The 22,412-nt window shown below is 38.9% G+C and overlaps 1 long non-coding RNA gene and 1 other non-coding gene across 4 annotated transcripts in view; one reads left to right on the forward strand and one right to left on the reverse strand.

Moving 5' to 3' along the window:
• The window catches only part of LOC143669016 (uncharacterized), a 556,320-nt gene that overhangs the window by 70,522 nt on the left and 463,386 nt on the right, over positions 1 to 22,412 (reverse strand). The gene's annotated exons all lie outside the window — the stretch shown is intronic.
• Positions 19,337 to 19,443, forward strand: LOC143669410 (U6 spliceosomal RNA). The gene has a single exon (XR_013168922.1). It is a non-coding gene; the product is annotated as a U6 spliceosomal RNA (small nuclear RNA).

Consider the following 22,412-nt stretch of genomic DNA (forward strand, 5'->3'; position numbering starts at 1 on the left):
GGGATCAAGGAGATGTCTAAGGAGGGGATTGAATCATCTCACAGAAACCACTGAAAGGTTATTTTTTGAGGAAAGGTGATCTCATCCTCCATCCCCACAGAAGGCGGAACAAAGTGAAAAAAAAAGGACTCAAAGCAAGGTAGAAATAATGCAAAGGATCTCTCAGGATAGAATTATGACAACAAGGTGGTCAAGCCCACATTACCAGAGGTTATCGTAGCGTCTCCCTGCTTTGTCACCTTTGATAAGAGACAGAACAAAGTTTGGAGCAAGATCTCGTCAACCCTTAACATGCTTTTTTTCCCCCTGTGGCTGCAGCTCTCCCTGTCACCAACTCAGAAAGCTCCACTTGCCTCTGATTCTCAGTGTGGCCTGCACAGTCCGAGTTACACATGCACCACGAAAGAGGACGTTCTCACTTCGCATGACGAGTTTTATGGAATCACGGAATTGCAGAACACAGAAGGGGTCTAGAGAGCAATTTACATTTATTATGTAACTTTGTTGGCATCAATTCTGATCTTTTGTAGCAATCTTTGGATGCCTTGGGATTCAAAGCCATTTTTTACAGTGGTGTTATTTTCCCTTTTCTCCTTGGAACTGGATTCTTATAATATGAAACAGCATAAAGAAAAATACGTCGAAGTAAGGAATCTTGATGCTGCATGAGAGTTCAAAGATTTTCTAGTCAAATTTTAAACCAAAAGCAAGAACCTTCTGTGCAATATCACCCAACTTCTACCTAAATATCTCCAGGGACTGGAAACTCATTTTCATGAGGCCGCCTCTCTGGAAACATGAACCACACTGTTCCCTTGTGCCTTTCACCCACTGGTCACAGTTTATAATGGCTGTTAGGGTTTTTGGCTCTGCCACGTCCCACTCCTCAACTTGAACCAAGCAAGCACTGTGAGGCAAAGTCCTTTCCGAGTATTTTTTCTGGCTGAGCTGATGTTAAAGAGTCTATTTTTCTCTCTGGTTGTGAAGCTTAATGGATGACAATCTACAGCACCCTGCAGCAAAAGGAGAATGTGAAGCCTGTCCCAGAATCAGGGACGAGAGTCAGAAAGAGGCAAAAAGGAAGCCCTGGTTCTCCTTCCTTCTATAGGCAGCTGACTTTGCCCCTGCCTCTCCCAGAGTTTGGTTATGTAAATTCCTCTTGCTTGCTTAAGACAGTTTAAATCACATTGCTGTCACATACAACTGTGAGACTTGGATCAGGAATTGGTCTAGTTCATATTCTTCAAAAGAGTCCTTAAGATGTTTGAAGTTCATCCTTAGAGTGATCATGCTTTTATTGTCCACACTGGAGTACTTTTAAGAAAGAAATAGAACATGGTTTGCAATTATGCTGGGAAAAGAGGCGTGAACTTGGACTTTTACAGCAAACCCATTGTTATCACTCCACCTTCACCCTTTCCAGGTCACACATCCCTGATCCCTTGCACTTTCTTACAAACCACATTTGCAAATCCCCTCAACAGTCCGCTTGCTATTCTTTAGACATTTGGCAATTTGTTAACGTCTGTCTTGAATGTAGCACCTAGAACTGAATCCAATATTCAAAATATGGTCAGACCAGGGAAGCAGATTACTTGCTTTAGAGAATGTGTTCCCATTGATCCCACTGATGCAGACGCAAATTAAATCTCTCTCCCTTGTTCTTACTCTCCCTTTTTCTCTTAAACAGCACTTTAAATAATACCTGGCATTTGGTTGGTTCTTAAGGACCAATGAATAGATAGCTCACTCATTTTGAGCTGAAGCCAGTCAAATCCAGTTAGCTTTTGGGAATTCAAATATGGAGCCTCACATTTCTCTGAGTTATATTTTTGTCTTGTTACCTTCAATCTGCTTTATTAATTTATATCTCACAATATCCTCATTCCTCCAACTCCTGTCCTTCAATAAACTGGACAAGTATATCTTCTATGCATTTCTTACTATCATTATTGATGCTGATGTTAGGTAGCAATTAAACTTATGTCCCAGTCCTTTTTCTGAGCATTCTTAACTCACTAAATATCTACAATAAAACAACGAGATCCATTAGTCTATGATAACGACTATTCCCATTTTACAGAGAAGTTGAGGTACAAAGAAGTTAAGTAAATTGTCAAAGGTCGCCAAGCTAATGTGATAGTTAATTTCATTTATTGACTTGGCTAGGTTAGGGTGCCCAGCTATTTGGTCAAGCAAGCACTGGCCTGATGGTTACTGTGAGGACATTTAAATTATCAATCAGTTGACTGCATCTATAGCTGATTGCATCTATATCAACAAAGAGGATTACCCTCAACAAGGAGAGGAGTATCCCCACCCAATCAGTTGGAGGTCTTAAAGCAAAAACTGAGAATTTCAGCAGTCAAAAAGAAGAATTTTAAGCTCTGATGAGTCAGCCAGCTTTACCTACGGAATTCACTGAAGCCTTCATTAGAATTTCCAACTTGCAGCCTGCTCTGTAGAATTCAGACTTGCCAATCCCCTGGATTGCATGAGCCAGTTCCTATAATAAATCTCTCTATATATGTATATCTGTCTCCTGCCAGTTCTGTTTCTCTGGAGAACCCCGACTAATATAGCTAATAAGTGGCAGAGCCAGGAGTTAAAACTCAAATATTTGGCTCCAGAATCTGTGTTCTTAACCACCTTGCTATCCTACTCAAACTCATTGATAACTAAGACTTGAAAAAGGTCAAGACCAAGGAAGGAGGCAGACCATAAGCTTAGCATCATACCAGACTCTGAATGGATGCGAGTACATGCCAGTCAACCTGCAGACCTCGCTCCTTCAGTTACTAATCAGCTAACAGTAGGGTTAATCAGTTTTAAATACATAAAAAAGAAAAAGCCATATGTCTTGCTGAAGCCCAGATACACTCTTCTCATTCTAAGTGTATCGAATGCTTAAAAGCATCATTAACCCCATCTAGACTTCTCCCTTGGACCAATGTCAGACTTAAAGTTTTTCTCTTATGGGGTTTTTCTTTCTTCTTTCCTTCCTCCCTCCTCCTACCCCTCCTTCCCACCCTCCCTCCTTTCCCTTTCCTTCCTGCTCCTCCTCTTTTTTTTTAAAGGAGACTCATATTTGTCTCACTCCAGTCTACTGCCCTCTACCCCATGGCTTCTTGAAGATTATAGTCTTTGCCCTGGAAATCCTCTCCCGACCCTAGGTTTTAATTACATTGGCCAGAAGATTTGAATTTATTTACACGTCAGATAACCTGTTGTTTTCTTACCTGAGAATATGCAGCTAGTTGCAAAATCTCCATGCTTTTATGATAGGACAACAAGGCTTGCCTGATTAATCAGTGGTGTGAAATTACGTTGAAAAACTTTCCTCTTTTGGAAATATAATTTCTCTTTTACAAATTTGTATTTCAATCTGTTCATTGTAAGAACAAATCGAAACACGCTGCCATGAGATACTGACAACATGGCTGGCACTCAGAAAATATACAGTGACTATTACATTAATGGTTTCAAACATAGAAGTACAATTTCTATTTGGAGATACTGAGAAATGATGTATACAAAAATCTGAGAAATGTCTGATACTGTGTCTATCCTATATGTAAGCCCTTCTAGAGGCAGAGAAATAAATGGTCATATATGGGGAGCAGCCATAGAAATTAGTCGGACTGCACAAGCATTGGGGTTTAAATTAATTGGGACAACTTGAAAGATCTAAAGAAAGTCAAGATATCCAATAAAAAAGAAAAATATCATTTCTGACCCCCACGGCTATCGAATGCCTAACAGCCTCCTCTGAGAAGGACAGAGCCAGCGACTAATATTGCCAGCTGAGAGATGAGGTTTTCACCTCTCTGCAAGGCTGAATAGAAGGAATTTAATTTGCCTGCTTGGCTCTTATGCAATGCCAGGTAACATTAGAATAAAGAGGGCTTTGAGGGAGAAAGCAGACTTCCCAAACACATTGCAGCAATCATATCCTCCTCTTGTCACAGGCCTGCAGACACAGAGACCAACGTGTCCCAGACTGCTCATTGCTATCACTCAGATTCATAAGACTCTGTCTCCCACAGAGAAGGATGGAGATAGAAAGGCTCCAACTGCTCTCCCTGAGAAAACTCCACAGTGAAATTCCATCAGACAGAAGCCAGCTCTCTGCTGAGTGAATTGAGCCCTTTATTGGTCAGATTTGTATACATTACAGAAAGAGCCAAAGAAGGGAGTTACTGTATACCTCTTATATTTTTAGTTCCCTGGGTTTTGTTTCTATTGGACTTAACGTGAGAGGGAGAGAAGGAAAAAAATCATCTCTAGTCTTCTGTGTTTGTCTCTGGCTTTCTGAGGTCTCCTGCTTGATTTGCCAATATAATGTGATGAATTCTGCAGCACAAAGGACTTGTTATCTGTTTCATGTTTCAAATCCCATTCCTTACTTCATTTGGTTTACAATTTACTGATGAGGGCCAGTGTGTGTGTGTGTTTGTGTGTGTGTGTGTGTGTGTTTGTGTGTGTGTGTGTGTGTGTGAGTGAATACATACATACACTAACTTGCACAGATTTTAGTTTTGAGACTAACTCATTCTGCTCATCAAAACAGTGCACGTGCGTGCGCGCGCGCACGCACACACACACACATACACACAAACATTTTACTTGGCAGAACCAGTTGGGAAACTTCTGCAATCCTCTTACTTTCTCCATGAATTTCAGTTATCACTGAAGCAATTCCTGGGCTAAAATAAAAGCAAATGAGATGTGCATTGTAGGAGTTGTATTTGCTGTCACCAGATTAAAAAAAAAAAGAACTTGACACTTTTGACCTGGTCCTTGAAAAGTTTGGAGAGTAGAAATAATTTTTCTACCAGTTTATTCACTGCCATCTATTTCTTAATGTCACTCTTACCATTTCCCCTATAACCCTTTTTTTAATCATTCAATTGTTCAATCATTCAACAAATGTTTATTGAGTACCTATTAAGTGACAGGCATTTACTAGGTACTGGGGATATGATATGAATAAGACAGGCATGGACCCTGCTCTCCATTTAGGAGATTTAATGAAGGATTTTTAATTAAAGGGATAAGCCAGGAATTGCCACCATAAAACCCCTCAAGTTAAGTTATAGCCACCACAGCTAGGACCAAAGCAGAGAGGTTACATCACTGGGGACAGGAGAGGAGTTAAAGGTATGGATGTCAGCCAAAGGAAACAATCTTTTTAGGAAGGTAGTCATAGAAGGCCTATCTGTATCACTCACAAAAGCTACATGTGGAAAAGGAAATCCTTGCTTTCTTCTGCCATTGTCTTCCTAAGAAGTGGCAACAGTAATGATGAATCTAATTCTAACTTCGGGCTTGTGTACGTTTACTCCTTTAGCCACATTCTACACTTGCTTCTACTTTTTTTTTTGATGATGCTGAATCAAGAAGCCTCATTAGGGTCTCCTTCTGTAGTAGTTAGGGTTAGGTGCCAACTTGGCCAGGTGATGGTACCTGGTACTGTTGCCATGTGCTTAAGTCATCAGCATGTGAAATTCATCTGTGGTCGATTACATCTGGGGTCAGCTAAGGAGAGTGACTTCTGCAATGAAGAAGGCTTAATGTAACTAGCTGGAGACTTGAGAGAGAGGTCAGAAGAGAGCTCAACACAGCTCAGCACAGCCCAGCACACCTCAGCTCGGTACTCATAGACATAGACCCAGATGTTTGGAGATACAGAGAAGAAACACACCCAGAGAAAGCTGTTTGAATCCAGAAGCTAGGCGGGAGGGACAACTGATGTCATTGTGTGCTTCCCAAGTGACAGAAAAAACAGGTGAAAGCCAGCTGCCTTTGAGGAAATGTAAATTAGTAACTAAATAAATCCCCTTTATAAAAGCCAATCCAATTCTGGTGTATTGCACTCTGATTAAGCAAACTAAACTAAAACAAACTAAGCAAACTAAAACATCTTCCTTGAGCACATTTTGAGTGCACTAAAATGAGCACCCATCTCTTTAGACAGAGGTGGCTTCATGGTGTGAAACCCTGTGCAGCCCTGTGCAGTTGTACAGGGCTCCTCAACCAGAAGGGCCCTGCACTTGGTTTAAAGTTCTTCTGTTGCACTCTTAAAATTCTTAATCATTTTTGGACAAGCAGCCCTGAATTATTTTGCACTGGGCCCCACAGATTATCTTCTAATCCCATCTTTAGACTTGATGAAAAGATTTGGACATGGGGGATGAGGAGTAGAGAGGCTCTGCTTGGGTGGTAATTCTAAGATCTTATTCCCCATCTAGCTTTAACAGAGACCCAAGCTTTGGGGATTACGTCACTGGATAGTTAATTAAAGAAATTTAAGAAATAATTCATTAAGCAGTCACTTTCCTAACATCTATTCAACAAATATTTACTGAGCAAATGTTTCGAAGATAGACCAAATAAAGCTTAAAGGTTTAAGTAACCAACCACATTTGAGCTCGTTGGCAACCATTATTTTAAGGGGGCAATGGAAAAATCCTATTCATGATTATTAATTAGGTCTGATAGTTCTTATGCAGAAGGCATTGTATTAAATATTGAACTCGGAATCAGAAGACCTGGGTTCAAATGCAGGGTTTTTGTCATATAACCTATATGATCTTGTTCAATCTATTCATATGTTTTAGGCCTTTTGGTCTTTTCTAGCTACAAAATAGCAGTAATAATACTCTGTTCCTGGGTTTTTGAAAGGATCAAATTAAATAATGCAGGTATCTACCCAAGTCTATGCCACATGGTAGGCATGCAATAAATCATTGTATTAGTTTGGTATTGTTTTAGTTTGTAAAAGCTGCCAGAATGCAATATCCAAAAACAGAATGGCTTTTAAAAAGGGGAAATTTATTAAGTTGCAAGTTTACAGTTCTAAGGCCATGAAAATGTCCAAATTAAGGCAAGGCTATAAAACTGTCCAAACTAAGGCATCCAGGGAAAGATACATTGGTTTAAGAAGGCTGATGACATTCTGTATTTCTCTCTCAGCTGGAAAAGCACATGATGATGTCTGTTAGCTTTCTCTCCAGGCTTTTTCAATGGCTTCCCTGGGGACGTTTTCTTTATGCATCTCTAAAGGTCTCTGGCTGGGTGGCCTCTGTTGGTTCTAAAGCTTTTTCTAAATTGATTCCCTCTTAAAGGACTCCACTAAGTAACCCCACCTTGAATGGGTGGAGACACATCTCCATGGAAACCATCTAATCAAAATCTCAATGGAAACATTAAAAAAGATCCCACCCAGGATTACTGAATGAGGATTAAAGGACATAGCTTCAAACTTGCACAGATATAATTATGGGTCTTTTTTTTCAGAGATAGAAATAGAATTTCACTGCATGAATCCATTATGGAAAAAATACTGAATCATTAATATATCAAAATCAGAGTTTAAAATATTATAATTTATAAAATAAAAAATTAACACTGTACTTATTTTGACCTCTCTTTATTTCAATCTTCTCATTATTAACTAACACTATTACCATTGACACTAAGAGTCTCTTGTTTAAATAGCATTTATATTCCATACATATCCCAAACATGAATTCTCAGATACATTTCACTCATATTCCAGGGTTTTGTTTCTCTGGTGTAAATATGTATTCAGTCGAGCACAGTTAATCTGAGATTTCAAAGTAGGATCAAATGAACTCACCACCATCAGCCCCAGTCACTTTCTAGAACTCAACCAGTCAAGAATCCGGGGTATCTCAAGCTCCACTTCTGTCCACTGAAAATCATTTTGTACATCAGAAAACAAATAATCATCACTTGTCTTAGCCAGTGCTGTTAGCCATGTGTTCCTTTTACCCAGAAAATAGATTTTGAAATTCTCTAGTTGAAAAAGCAAAATTCAAATGAATTAAATTGGATTTGGTATAATTCAAGAGGAAGTGCCATCGTAACATTCAATTCCATGAAGGTTTTCTTTCTTCCTGGCTTTGATGTGCATACACTAACATTATCACGATTTTGGTGAGTAACAGAAAATGAGATCCTTGTCAGATATAAAAGACAACTTCAGGTTCATGAAAAGCCCTGTTGATAGTCTCAGGGGAATGGGCAGTTTAGGCATCTCCAAGGTCATGGCCATGGCTATTATCCAAGAACTTCTACTCAAGGCTGCTAAGAGTGCATGTGAGTGTAACTATAGACCAGGGCAACTGTTCAAGAAGTGAAGTCTATAAACTCTGAAAGTTCTTTATTATAAAATATCTGGAAATGGTTATTTAAAAATATTTCTTGGATATTGACTATTTGGCTAAGCATTTTATGTGCACAACCCAAAATAGCCCAGTGAAGTCGCTCCATTTCGGAGAAGAAGAAACAAGCTAGAGAGAACTTGAGAAACTTGCCCAGGATTACACTAGAGAACTGGAAGAACCAGGACAAAAGCTCAAGTATTTCAGATATCAAAGATGGTTCCTTTGCCAGAGTGTCACTCTATATCCATTTTGCCACTTGTCTTTTGCCTCTATATCATCTCTTGACTTTCCTTATGTAGAACTGACACTGTAGGTAGAAGCCCACGTACAGGGCTTACCTCAGGAAAAGAGTGTGTTGGAACAGAAACCTGTTACTTAAATATTGTATCCTCAAGCTTGATGTTTAGATTAAATGTTTTCTGAAATTCTTGATTCTAGAACATTCCTTATGCAATAGAATATCCCTAGAAATATGTTAATCTACACATGCTCATGCACATTCAGTCTCCTACCAATTCTCCCTTTAGACATAAGAATGACTTTATTTGGATGATAAATACTTCCAGAATATAGGAATCTTTTAAGCATGTGCCACTTGGGCGTAAACGTCAATAACCACCATGGATTTACCTTTTAAAAATAAAACTATATTTTTCACATCCCATAATTGTAAAAAAAACCACTTTCAATAGTCTGGGAAGACAGTCTCATACTCAATGTCAGTTCTATGCTTGTGTTGCACACATAAAGAATTCCTTGGTTTGTATGTTGATGTTGGCCAACATATATAAATTATTTGAATATTTGAAGGTTTTCAAACCTGCTAATAATGAAGTTTGCATCTGATAGATGGGAAAAAACATTTTAACAAGCCTTATTGGATTTGTTCAGGGAGAGTGAAATGAAATTTGCAGAGAAATTTGCTTTTTAACAGAGCCAGTGAGAGAGCCATAGTAAAACACAAATAGGAGAGAAAAAAAAAAGAAGTCACTTGGAATGTATCTTTCTTTCTCATTTCTTGTTTTTTTTTTTCTGATGCCCACCTACATTTCTCTGTAATTTTCTGCCCTGGCTGAAAAGTATGAAATCCTTCTATTTTTCTATGTGCTGATTCCTGCAGCTTCTGCTTCTTACTAACATGTGAAAAGAGGCCAGACCAACAGAACACGTGCTGGTTACTATGACACACAGACCAGAAAATCTCCAAGAAAACACTCAGAGCTCTATTCAAAATGCCACTAAAGGCACCATATTAGAGGAAAGAAGGGGCCCATGTCTTACGGATATTTAAACAGGGTGTCTTTGATTCAAAATCACTCTGAACCCTTTTACTAGTTTATTCTCCCCTATTCCCTTCCAAAAAATATATAAAATTAATTTTCTGGGTTCAACAAATAGGTCACTTTCATTCAGGTTTCTGTTCAAATGTCACTACCCCAGAGTGGCCTTTGCTAAACATACTATCTAAAATGTCACTCACACCCCAGCACCCTCTGACCCATTTTCTTTGCTTGTATTTTTCTTAACAGCAGTCATCACCACCTGGCATTTCACAATATATTTTCTGTTCATTTGCCTGTTACCTTTGTCTCCTTCTAGGATGCATGAACCATGAGGGTAGATTTAATCCACCACCATATCTCCAATGCCTGGCAAAGTATCCAGCACATGACAGAGACTCACTGAATACTTGTTAGACTAAATACCTGTGCAAACAAGCCACCTGTGAGGAGCTGGCAGCACTGTACTGACATGCTATTTTCCGATATCATTTTGTACTCATATAACTCCACCTGAAAGAACCCTTTTCCTGTAGGCAATCTTTAGCCCAAGTTTCTTCCTTTCTTTCTTCTGATTCCTGAGTAACCAGCCCAAAGGATATTTGAGTTCAATTTGCTGAGAAATGCCATAGATAGAAATGATAATGTCCCTTCAATTTTAAAGGGCTGCGCATGTTTTCAAAGTATTTTATGAACTGGAAACCTTTCTATGAGGTATTTCACTGCAGCCCCATAAAATCTTACACCCTGCTGGAATTTCATACTCTTAAATTTGGCAGTGTTTCCTTCCTCAAGTAATGAGTTCAATTTGTGTTTTCACTTAAGTTCAAACCCAGATACAAATCAGTGACGCTGCCACAGGAAAAGATTTGCAGAATTCCCATGCATTCGGGGCTGAGGAATGGCAGGTTGAGAAGAACCAATGCCAAATTCTCCTTTTCAGAAGGGGGCTCCATGGCATTTGCAGTGTCATGTCCACTTCAGTGCCAGGTCCTGTGGAGGCAGTTGGCTAACAGGGCTTCCAACTTCCATCTCAATGCAAACCTGTCTCCTAAAGCCTTTCTGGATTTCCTGTGGTAATCCCTCTTTGTGCTCCTTCTGAGGAAGAAACAATAATCCAATTTTTTTTTCCAAGAGGGGAGTTCAAGAGCACAAGTGGTTTTAGTTAGGGGTTCAGTAAATACATCGGCAGGATTGAGGAAAGCAGTATAGAAAAGGCCTAGTGGTTCTTCCAGTTTTAATTTAAGGTAGATAGTTCCACATGAGGAACATCTGACCCAGTCCCCTATAAGGGACCTCTGTCCCAGGATAATACAATTAGGTAACTAAAATTTAATACCTAATCAATGGCTATTTTAAAAAGTGGCATTTTTAGTAAATGATTACTATGGCAAGAGAGAAGATAAGATTGACAGCAGTAACAGCCAGTGTATAGAATTTCTTCTCTACCCTTGGGGTTTCTTGGCCTCATTTGCAGTGACTTTATGGCTTCTGGCAGGTAAACACCTTTCTTGGAGAGACTGCTGTGCTTCAGGACAATGATGTCACATTAAGTCTTCATAAAGAGCACTGGACCCTGTTCTTCACATCCTCAAACCAGGTTCTCAGACTTCAAAGAGCAGTTTGGAAGAGGAAAAACATTTAAGCACAAGGTTTGAAAATAAAAGGTGGAAAGGAGTTAAAGGAAAGTTTTTAAAATGCATTTGTCTCCTTTGGGTTTGTACCGGTTTGAAACTATAATATATCCCAGAAAAGCCACACTAATCATGATCCAATATTGTAGGGCCAGACCTATTGTTGAGGATTTAAACTTGGACTAGATTGTTTCCATGGAGATGTGACACACCCAACTGTGAGTGTGGCATTTTGATTAGATGGAGATGTGACTCCATCCATTCCAGGTGGGTCTTGATTAGTTCCCCTTTAAAAGGGGAAACATTTTGGAAAAACCTCAGATGCAGATGCTTGGAGAACAGTTACTTAGAGCTAACAGAGATGCAGATGTTTGGAAATGCTTGGAGTACCAACAGAGAGAGCAGAGGCCTAGATACAGGGCCAGCCCAGCAGATATCACCATATGCCTTCCCATGAGATGCTAAGCAAGCCAGAGCCTGGAGAGAGCCAAGGAAAGCCAAGAGATGAAACCCAACCCTGGAGAAGCCAAATGAGGCTTCTTTCAGGAAATAGAAGCTGAAAGCAATAGAGCCCAGTCACGTGCCTTCCCAGCTGACAAAAGTGCTCTGGATGGCATCAACCTTTCTTGAGAGAAGGTAACTTCTGGTTGGTGCCTTATTTTGGACATTCTTACGACCTTAGAATTGTAAAATTGTAATGTAATAAATTCTCTTTCTAAAAGCCATTCTATTTCTGGTGTATTTTATTCTAGCAGCTTTAGCAAACCAAAACAAGGGTTCAAGAGAACCACTAATTCTCACACACACACACACCAGCCCTTTTGCCCAGCTTAAATTTGCAACTCTGAGCTTCCCTGATCACAGATTGAAACCATAGTACTAGTGTTTTGGGTTTCCTAGTCTTCTATGACAAATGCCACACAGTGGGTTGGCTTAAAGAACAAGAATTTATTGGCTCACAATTTCAGAGGTTAGAATGCTTGCTTCCTCTGGAGTCTGGCTGGCCAGAAATCTTTGGGTTCCTTGGCTTTCCTTTCACATGGTGATGTCCTCACCTTTCTCTTCCAATTCCTGTTGAATTCCTGCTTCCAGCTCCTTCCTATGGCTTTTTCTGACTATGTCTTAATTTCTTTCCTTTATAAGTCAACCCATCCTCATTCATTTGGGCCACAACAACTAAAAATAACATCTCCAAGAGATTCAATTTATACTGGGCTCGCAACCATAGGAATGCAGATTAAGAATGTGTGTTTTGGGGGATACATAATTTAACCTACCTCAACTAGGTATCCCAAATTTCAATATTAACAGTCCCATCTCTTTTCTTTATGCCAAGACAGACAGACTACTGAAGCTACCCTGATGTGGTGGTTGATGATATCACATCAGATGGAAGATCTGCCCAAACACAGGGCTTTGGTGGGATTTTCCCAGGAGGTAAATGACTATGCTGTGCCTTTGGCCTTGTTTTCTTTGTATACAAATATGAATAATATTTAGATGCTTACTGATGACTTATATGTTCAGCTTTATTTTAAAAATACAGTTATTTTTCTTCTCTCCCTTCAGGGAGTTCTTATAAATCCTATTTTGGTCCCACTACTTGGAGGTCAAAATGCCAGAACTTGCTATAAAATTGCATGTTTGCAAAATTTTCCCATAAGATGCAATATATATCTTCCTTTTAATGTAACTTTTATACCACTATGGTTCATTCATTAATATATTCATTTAGCAATTATTTATTGAACATCAACTAATTGCATACATTGCACTAGAAGCTGGCCTCTGGGATAAAGCATAAACAATACAAGTTCTTTGGAGCACACTAAAGATATTGGATATTGTGGGAAATAATCAAATGTTAAAGTAAACTGGACACACAGTAGGACAAAATGTACGTGAAAGCTATTTCACACCCTAAGGCATGTGGTTTAAGGTATCATTCACTACACTAAAGAAAATGCTATCTTGCCTATTCAAATAATCCTTGGAATTTTGGATGGTTTTTATTTTCAGTTATTGTACTTCAACCCAACATGCAGCAAAAGACCACACTTTTCAAAATTTTGTTTTATCGGGGGCTTTGATCTGCTGTGACATCTGTCTACCTATCTCAATAAACTGTTTTAAGTCCAGTTACAAAAACTATTGCCTCTATTTTCTATAAAACACCTACATATGGGACAGGTTTTGCCTTGTGGCATCAGAAGGTATAAGTTCCCAACCTGGGGCTTCAGTTGAACAAACTGTATTATGGGTTCAGATAGCTGCAGAAATGGGAAAATAATTAATCACTCTAGGGAAAGCTCCTACAGAAACCAAAGAATTTTCTTCTGCAACCAAACGGAAGCAGGACCTGCCAGCTTCTTAAGATAAACACTCAATGATTTCATGAAAGAAGATGAGAAGGGAGAGGGAAGGCTAGGATAAGATTTAGCAAGAGGCGTGAGGGGAACCAAATGGAGGGGGAATGCAATCGAGGCCCAGTTGTCATAGAAAAGGAGGGTGACACTCTTACAAAGCTAGACGTGGTCAATAAATCACCACCCTTATCTTGCAAACAGAGCCTGTGACTTCAAAAATTAGTTCATTTATTCTGCACAATTAAATTTATTGAAGTGTGACAGAAAAGTTTAGCAGGCAGGGAAGCATAAAACTGGTAACAACCGAAGCGAACATCTGAGTGAATGACACAATTAGTTGATTTTCATTTTATTTATCAATATAATTATTGAATTGTATTTATCCTTTTTTCACAGATTCCTACAATCATTACCACTCAGGCCTCTAGGGAAAGAATTAGTTTGAATTTTCAGTCTAAGTTAATGTGATTATGAAGCTGCGAATAAAAGAAAGTTCTTTAAAGTGCTCCACAATCTTGTATTCCACGTCCCTCCCATCATCAGGCTTAGAAATCCAGTCCCTTTTTACGTGAATATGGTAAATTGAATATGAATTTGTGAATGTGACGAATTCCCCAGGTGGAGACTAAGCAGGGGCTGGTCAGTGACCTCCTTATGTGATTTTAAGGCAGCTAGGGATTGGTCTCATCTTTAAAATTGGGAATTAGAACAACTTCTTTGGGGGCTTTAAAAATGATGAAAAAGAAACCCTGAGAGAATATTTCCTGACATTAATGAAGTCCGAAAAAGAGAGAAGGGAATAGGTGATGGGACTACTTGCTTGTTTGTTTTATTTTACCCTTTTTAGTACTCAATCCCATTCATCACCGACAGGCCTCTTGGGTAAACAATTGTTACTTCAGGCATTTGAGAGATGCTCAGTTTCTCTGTCAAGATGGAGTAAAGGCAACTCAAGTTCAACTCTTAACAGACTCAACAAACTACATAGTTGCAATGAAATCCCTTAAAGCAGTGAGTCTTAAATTTACAATCTTTAACGATCACAGGAGAAGATTCCCAGGTCTCACCTCCAAGAGTGGAAGCTGGTTGAGGGCCTGAAACCTGCATTTTAAAACAAACACTCCAGGCAATTCCACTAGGATCTTTAAGAAGTACTAAAAATGGTAGAGCAAATAATTTACTTGAATAGTGTCAGCTGTTCCAAAGAAAGCAAGACCACTCTCTAAAAAACTTGGAGAACAATTGACTCAGGTGAAGATGAGAATATTAAATAATGACCCTAATATGAACAATCAAAATGCAAACTAAACAGGCTTTATCATTGCCATATATTGATACCTGATAGTTAAATAAAGTGGGTGGTTATCCAGGAATGTTTAGTTATTATTAATGATTTGATGGTACTATTAGTACCATTGAATCATATCTATTTGCCTCTTATTCCTCATTCTGAACTACTAGAATAGTCTTCTCACTGATTTCCCTGCACCCACTTTTGTTCCCTATACTATATTCTGTACCTAAGAATACAGCATAACTCTGCTGTTTCCTCCACTACATTCTGTACCTAGGAATAGAGCATGACTCTACTGTTTAAGGTTCTCAGAGGCTGACAGTTGCATTTGGAATACAATTGAAACTGTTTATCATGGTGCACAAGGTCTTACATCATTTGATATTATTTAACTCCATCTACCCCTCTGACTTTATTTCATACACTCTTGCCTCACTCACTCTGTTTATACACATTGATCTACTTTTCTTTCCTCAAACATACCAACCTCTTTCCCACCTCAGAGCCTTTGCACTTAGGCCTCTTCCTCCCTAGAAGTTGATTTCTCTGGCTCTTCACACAGCTGGTTCCTTGTATCAGGCATCATTCTCTCTAGGTTGCAGCTCACAAGTTACTTCCTCAGAGATTCTCACTCTGACCAGTTGATGTCAAGTAGCCATACCTTCCCCCCTACCTCCAACTCTATTATATTCTCGTATATCACCCCAGTTATTTCTTTCATAGATCCTATCAAAATCTCTGGCATAAAATAAATACTTAATATTAATTTCATGAATAATGAATAAAGCTTGCCTGACACTCTGTTTTATCTGCAAATACTAGAAACTATATGTCCCACGTGTTTTCTTTATGAAAACAGTCATAGAGCTGAAGAAAGGGAGGCAGTAAAGAGCAAATAACTGCCTATCCCAACCCAGGGGCTTAGGTCATGCTTCCTTTCCTTCTCAAACTTCATGAGTTCTTTAGCAAAAGAATATGCAGACTGTACAGATGGGTGTTCCCAACTGGGCTACTGGTGACCAAGGAATTGTCATAGTCTTGTGACATGACCACAAGTTTCTATAGGCAGGGATCAAGAAGATTGAATTGGAAAGAGCTTTTGGGTTCTGACTTTAAAAATAATTCAAAAAGAAAGCATTTTTATATACACACATACATATATATGTATATACACACACGTTATGTGTATATATATATATATGTGTGTATATAAATAAGGGTACTTTATTTTTTCAGGGTCAAAGACTTGTCATGGACTGTAAAGATTTATAGGTCTTTGGAAGTGGGTAAAGATTTGTCTGACCTGGCTTAGGTCAGCTAGCCTGGTTCTATGGACTAGATCCCTGGAAAAGGAAATGTGCATATAAGTGGATTCCATGGGATACAGCTACAGATTTACAGCACTTCACTTGTTTAAACTTTGTACCACATCCTGCCCTCTATGTGCCTAACTCTTCCTCCTATCTCTGCCTCTGCTAAGATGTTCAAGTTTGGTGCTCAATGTGTCTATTTCCTGGCTCTTTTTTTCCAGTGGATAAATTTTTCTCACCTCATTCTTTGATTTGTAAACCCATTAACAGCTTGTTAAAGAGGACTCCATTTGACTTTGACATAGAAATTCTTAAATCCGTGCCCTGTTTCTGCACCAGCCCTTGCTGATGCATGGCCCGTGACCCCTATAATAATAAGAGAAAATTCTAAAATCAAACAATGCTAAGTCAATTCAATCAGATAAAGTTTAAGAGGAAGGAGAGGAAGCATGGGAGCCAGCTTGATGTATTAGAGAAGGGAAAGTATCAAAGGGCAGGAAAGAATAATAATAATAGTAATAGTAATAATGCATTGAGTTTTCCCTGCATCAAATACTACTTAAGCTCCTCGTGTATTGCTTACCTTTTACCAGTACCGCTAAGCTAGGTCAAATCAAACATTTTAGGTGTTTAGCAAGGGTACCAAGCCTGGAGACATACTGAGGAATTTCCCTATGACTGTCCTGCCGTCTGCCTTTTATATACTCATTCATTTACCGATTTGTTCATTCCACAGATGCACAATAAGTACCTACTATATCCCAGCCACTCTTCTATGTACTGAGACTAAGGCAGTGGGCAAGACATAATCTTTGCATCATGGAACTAAGGTTTTAGTGGCAAAAACAGTGAACAAATACATATTGAACTTGCAATATGGTATCAGGGGTTGATAAATGCCATGAAAAAAATAATACAGGGTCTGAAGGAAGGGAGTGTTATTTTATGTAGTGATCCATTGACGACCCCTCCAAGGAGGTGATGTTTAATGGACAAAAGTGAGGACTATGTGGGGGAGAGTATGCCAAGCAAGAGCAAAGACCCTGATCAAGACAGAGCCAGGAGGCCAGGGTGACTAAAGCCAGGTGGGTAAGAGGAAGCTAGAGGCTCGTGTCAGTGAGACAGAGAGCCAAGGGCCAAACTGTGCAGTCGTTTTAAATCCTCAACTTTGGAATTTATTCTGAGTGTGACGGGAGTCCAGCAGAGTGTTGAGATGTTAAAAGCATCGAGATCAGAGTCATTTTTTTAAAAGCCTCATTCTGACAGCCAAATAGAGTATGGACTGTAAAAAGCATATGAAATTGAACCCAATATGAGATTGAATTCTGAAGCCACAAGACAAGATTTTAGAAAGATGTCCTTAGTCCCCTGTCAATTGTAAAATAAATCTCCACAGGGATTAGGGGAGCAGACTTCTTTTATGACTTCTTCCTTCTGCAATTCATTCATGAACCATCTTTGACAGGATTGTGTCTAATTTTTTGCCACTGTAACATCATTTTTGGGATACATACTTGAATTATCTTTCCAATGGCTTCAGTGATTCAGCTATCCTTCTTCTCCCTGTATTTTTTGAGCAGCTAGAAATGAACTGGATCATTAGAAAGGATGGAGAAAATACATAATTTTGAGCGAAAATTGAGTTCCCTCATGGAGAATGTGGTAAATTTCTGTCGTTCATATACATCTATCATTCTGGGCTACCAAGATAGAATTTTTCATCAATGGCAGGCCAATCACCTTCCCACCCACCCATTCTTTAAAATGGGAAAAAGGGAAGTATAAAATATTCATGAGCCACTGAAGAAAGGCCAAACTCACCTCTTTGTACGTGTTATAAGTACTCATGTGTTAAAATTAAGCACAGATAATAAGGGAATACAGATCAAGACTACAACAAGATACCATCTTATAGTTATAAGAATAGCTGTATTAAATAAATAGGAAACTACAAATGTTGGAGAGGATGTGGAGAAATTGGGACCCTTATGCACTGCTGGTGGGAATGTATAATGGTACAGCTGCTATGGAAGACAATCTGGCAGTTCCTTAGGAAACTAAATATCAAATTGCCCTTTGACCCAGCAATACCACTACTCGGTATATACCCAGAAGTGCTGAAAGCAGTGACAACAACAGTCATTTGCACAGTGATGTTCATAGCAGCATTATTCACAATCACCAAAAGATGGAAACAAACCAAATGCCTATCAGCAGATGAATGGATCAACAAAATGTGGTACATACATACGATGGAATATTATACAGTGGTAAGACAAAATGATGTCCTGAAGCACATGACAAGACAAAGAGCCTTGAGGACATAATGCTGAGTGAAATAAGCCAGGTAAAAAATAACAGATATTATATGATTCCACTTTTATGACCTTGGTAAAGGTAAAATCAAAGGCTTAAAATACAGAATATAGGGAACCTAGAGATACATGGAAGCTAGAGATAGGTGAACAGTTAGCTAATGAGGTTGAACTTAAATGTAAGGGAATGAATAGAAGTAAAGGTGATTCACTAGTAGATCTATAAGTAATATTACCATATTGAAAGTGAGCAAAATTGAAAGGAGTTGTATAGCCCATGTGTCCCACTGATTAGCACTACAAATATAAATAAGTTCTTGCATGAACTACTGCAAAAGTATGAACCTTGTACAAATAAGTTCGGGGTAGAGGGGGAAAACTGCTATTGCATGCTATGGGCTATGTTTAACAGGAAAATATCATCAGTACCACAGCAACACCAGGACTACATAATGGGGAGAGAGGCAAGAGTTAAGGGGAGGTTTAGATTCCCTATTTGGTGAGGGTGTGTTTATTGGTTATCTTTCTCTTGGGAACAATGAAATTATCTAAAATGGAAAGTTTTGATGAACTGTTGACTTTGGACATTATCTATGATGTCCAATGAATGGAAGTGGTGAAGGATACACTGACTAGGAGTAGGCTGGCAAACAATGGTGTATACATACGATCAAATAGTGTGTCCCTATAAGAAGGAACGAAGTTGTGAGGCATGCAACATTGAGAATGGACCTGTGGGGCATTTGGTGATGCAAAATAAGCCAGAAACAAAAGAACAAATATTGTATGGTCTTATTTAGAAAATACTTATATGAAAACAGGGGCCTAGATTGTAAACTCTTATAGCTGTCATATTTAGTCCAGAGTGGTAACTGTTATTTCTGGATTTTGAAAGGTTGGTTTATTTATGCATAACCTGGTATTTAGAGATAAAAATGAAGCCGAGTGCTCACTTTGGCAGCATATATACTAAAATTGGAACAATACAGAGAAGAGTAGCATGGCCACCGCTCAAGGATGACATGAAAATTCGTGATGCATTCTATATTTAAAAAAACACAAAAACAAAAAGATGAAGTTGATCAGGTTGGGATTAAGGTAATTCAGAATACAGGGGTAAGGAAAACACTGTCTATATTTTAGAACCTCATCTACAGTATGAGACCAAAGGAAGAAAGTTTTATTTTGCCTAGAACCTAAATTTTCTGTAGTACATAATCTAATTCAACGTGTCTAGATAGATCATTCAAACAACCCAAACGCAGGGAGCCCAGAATAAAAATGAGAGCCTTTAATCCTGTATAGCTTAATACTTAACCAAAAAGTATTGGCAAAGTCCCCTGAGGGACAAGAGAAAAATGATGAAACTATTAAACTCTACCACCGGGGAAACCCTGATACTGTGTCAAACATTAGTGACACCCAAATCAACAGGACAAACGCTTAATCTTGAGGCTTACTCTTGTGAAGCTTATGTATGTAGCAGAGAACTTAGCCTACCTATAGGTGTACCTAAGAGTTACTTCTGGAGGACCTCTTTTGCTGTTCAGATGTAGCCTCACTTTCTCTAAGCCCAATTCTGTCAGTGAAACCATTGCCCTCCCCACTACGTGGACATGACATCCAGGGGTGAAATTCTCCCTGGCAGCGTGGGAGATGACTCCCAGGGATGAGCCTGGCCCTGGCACTGTGGGATCAACAATGACATCCTGACAAAAAGGGGGAAAGGGGGGTATAACAAATAAGGCATTAGTGGCCGAAAGAGCTCAAATAGAGTAGAGAGGTTACTCTGGAGGTCACTCTTAATGCACGCTTCAGTTAGACATTGTTACCTAGCATAACTTGCCAACTCCCAACCAAAACTATTCCTGCCAATCCTGAAGAACACCTAGGATGTTATGTAAGATTCTACAAAGGTTCCATGCAAAGGGTAACTTTCCAGAAATCTACAACCCCCAGATGGGTCCCTGGACTGGATAAGTCCTGAAATGCAGAGGGGCCAGTCTTTCCAGAACATCAACTAGTTCCATCTTCCTACCCCATACTATCAATAGCTTTTCCAACATGAAAAAGTTAGATCCCCTAAAGAATGGAAGAAGGAGAAGTTATTACAGAGAAGACAGGATTTATCAATGAGTATGACTACTGAATCATAATATTGATATTTCAGTCTCCAGTGTCTTAGAGCAGTTAGAAGGAAAACCTAAAAGTATGGAATTGCAACCCATACCAAACTCTAAAATCTATTCGACAACTGATTTTTAGGTATGTGCTTTGAAATTTATTGCTTCTTCGTATATTTGTTATTTTTCACAAAAAAGAAAAAGAAGTCAATTGTGATTAAAAAAAAAAAAAAGACCACAAATTTACCTTGGGGGTTGGGAGTCTGTTCATGGCTGGGTGCTTCTGTGCAAAGTATATTTTAAGAGGAAATTTTACGAAGAATAATAGATTATAATATTATTCAGGAAACAACCCAATCAGGGATGTCAGCAACATTAGGGAGAATTTTCCCAGGGGATTTTCCCCTTTAATTCTCTCATCCCTTAATTTATAGAACAAAATTGTTTTGAAGGCTTCTCAATTTAGGTTTTTAAAAATTCACCAAAATATATTTAACTAAATATGATTAAAGATCTATTTATGCTTGAAATAAAATCATAACAAAACTTCAAAAAAATTTAGCACAGACAGAATAAATGTGCTTCCCCTAAAGAAAAAGAGAAGATCAAATATTTATATTCACTTCAGGTTAAAAGAAAGGAATGAAATACAGAGTTTACAGCTTATTTTCTAGTGCCTTAATTCCACCCATGACCCAGCACTACATGTCTACTTATACAAACTGGCACAGACAAGTTCAATGAACCCTAATTGCCCTATGTTTGAAGGTATGGGTTTTCCTAAAATTTTCATTCTTGGCTTCATTCAAATTCAAATGCTCTTAATACCCAAACTCTAATGCGTATGCTGGAATTTCCAAGAAATTGCTATTTTCTTTCTAGTTGGACTCATAGGAAATCTCTCCCAGCGTTTGTATACATGTTGTAAATTAGCCAGCTTTTGTATTTGGTTAGGGAAATTGCTTTTATGACACATCCCAGACCAGGGATGGATGAGAACTTTCCCTAAAGAATAGGCTCTGGCCACATGTATTGCGACACAAACTTTTTCAGATTCCCTTAACCGTGCTCTCTCTGAAGCTCTCTCTCCCTTTCCCCCTTTCCACTTTCTCCTTCTCTCTCTTCCTTTCTTTCTCATTCTCTCCTCTTTTTCTCTTCCTTCCCTCCCTCTTTCCTTCCCCCCCCCCCACCCCTGTCTTAAGTTTCCTGGCTGTTAAAACAAATGCCATCCAATGGGGGTTGGCTTAACAAACAGGAATTTATTGGCTTACAGTTTTGAGACTAGGAAAAGTATAAAACTGAGGTATCAGCAAGGTGATGGCTGTGGCGTCCGATGACAGAATACCAGAAAACTGAGGCATTCTGGGACTGGCTGCCAGTCACCTTTGGTCCTTGACTTTTGTGTCATAAGACAATGCACATGATTATGTCTCCTTACTCTTCCAGATTCAGTGATATCCAGCTTCTTTCCCTGTTTTTCTCTGTCTACATCTAAATTTCATTCTGCTTATAAAAGACTCTACTAATCCAGATTAAAATCCAATCTGATTTATTGGGCCCACACCTCAATTGAAACAACATCTTCAAGAGACTCTTTAGAGCAGGTTCATACCCACGAGAATATCAGAACACAGACCAAGACCAACACCATGTCCAAGCTTGTGTGTGCAATTCCGCCCACCATTCTCTGCCCCACTCTCTCTCCTGTCATCTCTCATTCAATGATCCCTAGCCTGCTCACCTTACTACTTCTAGGTTTAAATAAAGTATCACATTTCTGGAGAAGTGGGGGGGGGGGGCCAGGTGATGCCCAGAAGGACAGTGATTTAACTTCTTATGGGGTAAAACTTCTCCAATAGTAATTGGAAGATGGGAGAAAGCTGAGCAAAAATGTTTTC

Source organism: Tamandua tetradactyla, chromosome 25, assembly GCF_023851605.1.
Source record: "Tamandua tetradactyla isolate mTamTet1 chromosome 25, mTamTet1.pri, whole genome shotgun sequence".
NCBI classification, from domain to species: Eukaryota; Metazoa; Chordata; class Mammalia; order Pilosa; family Myrmecophagidae; genus Tamandua; species Tamandua tetradactyla.